Genomic DNA, 3,869 nt, shown 5'->3' with positions numbered 1-3,869 from the left:
AATTATTTTTTTTCCCACCTGTACTGGAGTTGGTGCCTAAGGAAGAAGGTTCGATGATTAGTGATAACATCAAGACTGTTGGTTCTGACACAGGGCCATCACCCAATATGTTTTTCACATACTTAGATGCAGTACCTATAAGCATCCTTCTAGAGATGATCTTGATTAAAAACACTTTTAGGTGTAGTTCGTATTAATTTTAGGGAAAAAATATGCCTCGTAGGATGTATAATTCTATAACTAAACATGGTATTGAAAAAAAAAAAAAGTGCTCTGATGTCCTGGGACATTATTGGAAAATTCTTTGTTAGGCATTCCTCTGACAGAAAACTTGCCAATATTTTCTCAAGACATGATTTCTGGAACTCATTAATAGCTTAATGGTTGCAAAAAATATATATAGTTTTAAATCAATATTTTGAATGGTGCATTGGCTGGAATGGTTTGAATAATCAAATATAGCATGTGTATTTACGAGAAAGTGTTTGTTATTGGATGATCTATTAACTACAGATGTTGAGATTGCTGTTTGTGAGTACATAAGCACGGGAATGATTTTTATGTTTAAATGAGTTTAATTGTGTCGGTTGTATATTTCAGCTAAGCAAAAACGGATATCTTGTCTCCAATTCCTAGAAGCAGCATCTGTCTCTAAGTGAGAAGGACTTTGTTGGCATCCAAAAACAATGCTGACAACAAAGGAAGGAGCTGTTTTGCTTTAATCAGAACCTTAAAGAGACCTATCAGAGTTCATTATCGGTATTTATTTGCTTCTTAATAGGAGTGCTCCACGACTATAGGAATCCACACATCTTTACCCAGTTGGAGAGTGACTCATGACTAATGACTGGTGTCTACTTGAATGTCTCACTGTCTCTGAACATACCATACGCTCTCAACATTTCTGTTCCTTCTAAGGCCTCTTTGGGGCTTACTTGGAGCTCTATGTGTGGTAGAAATATTACTTGTATAAATACAAGTGAACCTCTGGTTAGTTTTGACAAAGGGTAGTAGCTGTATGCAAGAATTCAAAAGCTAAGAGTATCTAGGTCTAAATCCTTATTCCAAAAAGTTCTTCATGGGTAAGTCTCTGATGTATCTATGCTAGGGTTTCTGGAAAGTATATATATGAGGTAGTAGCACTGGCTGAGGATATACACCTGTTCAGCTTGATTAACTGAAGCTGTCGTACTCATTCCCAAAGTGGCTGTACCAGCAGATATGCGTATCATTGTTGGATAAAAGTACCCATTGTCCCATATCTTTGACAACCCTTGACATTTCCTGACTTTTTAATTTATGCTTATCAGGAGGAAATTATAGTTTTAATATAACATGGTTAATATGGTTGAACACCTTTCCATTTGTGCTTCCAATTTTGTATATTACTGCTCATTTCTTAATCACATTTTTCTATTTTATTGCTCGCCATTGTCTTACTGAATCATTTGAATTCTTTACATATAGGGCGTTTTCCTTAAACTTCTAGAAGCTCAGTTTCCTTCCATTAAAATGAGGATAAGATTAGGATTTAAATGATCTTTGTGAAGCACCATAAGCTAGTTGATTTTAAAATGGTTAAAATAGTGCCTGGCATAGACTAAGAGCTGGTTAGTATATTATTACTAAATGTTTTTTCTATGATTAATTACATTTTATGAGACATACTAGATGAAATATCAGTTAGTAGCTAAAGTGAAGTTGTATGAAAATTCCAATATACCAGCTTCATCATGCCATATACCTCAACCAGGCCACCAGCAATGGTTAGGACTTGGATAGGCACAGGGTCAAGGTTCTGAATAGCTAAAATTTAGACATTTAAAAAATATTTTAGCTTCTACTTATTGTGCTTTAGCTTGACTGAAGTTCAGATGATGGGATGTCTGTGTTTCAGGATAAAAAGTGAATAAAAGCACTCTTCTAAGAAAGAATGGGTATGTATAAAGGTATAATTTCCTGAGGTTTTCTTTTTTTTTTTTTTTAATGGTGAGTCTTTCTCCCCCTTGTGTTATTTCATAACTAATTTGAAGAACAGTAGTTAAACTAGAGTTTCAGGCAATAACTCTCCTGTTTCAAATATCTTGGCATTCAAATGCTGAGGTTCAAACAAATGCATGCAGCTACCATTATATTAGAGAAGCCCCCAGGTCCCCCAACTGACATCATTAAAGTGGAGTGTTTACCACTTACGCAATACTCATGTCTTTACTAACTGGTGGTGAGTTTGGCTAACAGGTACTAGGTAAGAAACACTGGGAAGGATCCCACCCTCTTTCCCCACAATAAAAATATGTGACCTCATCCAAGCATTGATGAAATGTCTTCATGTCTTTTTCCTTCAATGTCATATACAAATACTGTCAGGAAAGATTTGATTATACATTTAGTAACTGTAGTTTAGCAATAATACTTTTTCCAGGTCACTTTCTTTTCTCTGGACTATAGAGACACAGAACACAACTGTCCTGGGCTTAGTGCCAACTCTGCTCCAATGTTGTAAGGATCAAACTAGTTAATAACTGTGAAAATGCCTTGTACACTCTGAGGTCTATATCACTGATTGTTAACCTTTTGGGGCTATGAATTCCTTTGTGATTGTGATGTACGTCACGTATATTTATATGGGGAAATGCACACATGTACACATCACCACCACAAGCAGCCACCGAATTTTGCATAGAATTTCAGGGGATCTGTGGATCTCCCATAGCTATGCTAGGAGTTCCATGGACCCTAAGTTAAAACCTTCAGGTCTATAGTAATATAAAAGATAATTACTTTGAATTTTAGAAAGAAATCTTTTGAAAAGGCAGCACAGAATGTATCTTTCAACTTCTTTCTCCTTTTTTGGAGGCACCTGATCACTTGCCAATTTTCTTTTTTCTTATTAATTTAAAAATAACTTTATAATCTTAAACATATTTACTGTAATAACTGAATTTAATTTTGTTTATCATCAGTTTATAATATCAACATTACTTTTCATATTAATATATGAACTTCCTCAAAAAGATGTTGTTAAGATAGATGTTTAATTTTTATATCTGTTATCATGATTACTACCACCAAATCATTTGCAAGCATTTTAAAATAAACATCCAGGTTTAGAGGCTTGAATTAGTATTTAACATTTCAGTGAATCAAACATTATTTTTCATTCTTATCTACAGTTAAACATCTGGAAGTTATTTTTATTGATGATTATTTTTAAAAAAACTGGGAGTTGGTATCTGCATTTGAAAAGATCGTGTTTTTAACTGCTTCTCTTCCCTTCTCGCTCTCCTATTCCTACATACCTCCACCCTGACACCCTTTCCCTCTCTTTCCAATGTGTATGAGTTATGTGCTGTGTAGGTGCAACCCTATGAATGCGTGACATCCACAATGTCCTGTTCTCAACAGCCCTGCTCAGCTCCTGCAGTCATGACTAGAGCTTCTTTTTTGGAGTCAGTCCATCTCATATTTGTTCTTCCTCTTTTAATGCTGCCTTCTATTTTCCCCAGCACTATTGTCTTTTCCAAAAACCCTGCTTTTTCATGATGTGCCCAATGTGGAACAGCTTCATTTTAGTCATTTTTGCCTCCAGTGATGTTACAGAATCAACTTGCTCTACAACCCGCTTGTTCATTTATTGGCAGCTCAGGGCATCCATAGAGCTTTCTTCCAACACCATATTTCAAAGAAATTATTATGTTTTCTTCCTATCAGCCTTTTTCACTGTCCAATGTTTGCATCTGTACATAGAAATTAAAATTACAAGGGTATGTTTTAGCCTTGGTCTTAGCCTTGGTCTCTAATGACACATCTTTGCTCTTGGCAATCTTTCTTAATTCTTCCCTTGGTGCCCTTCCAAGTTTCAACCTTTT

The sequence above is a fragment of the Pteropus alecto genome, unplaced genomic scaffold (genome assembly GCF_000325575.1).
Source record: "Pteropus alecto unplaced genomic scaffold, ASM32557v1 scaffold40, whole genome shotgun sequence".
NCBI classification, from domain to species: Eukaryota; Metazoa; Chordata; class Mammalia; order Chiroptera; family Pteropodidae; genus Pteropus; species Pteropus alecto.
The sequence above is the reverse complement of the archived record's forward strand: the minus strand, read 5'-3'. Positions refer to the sequence as shown.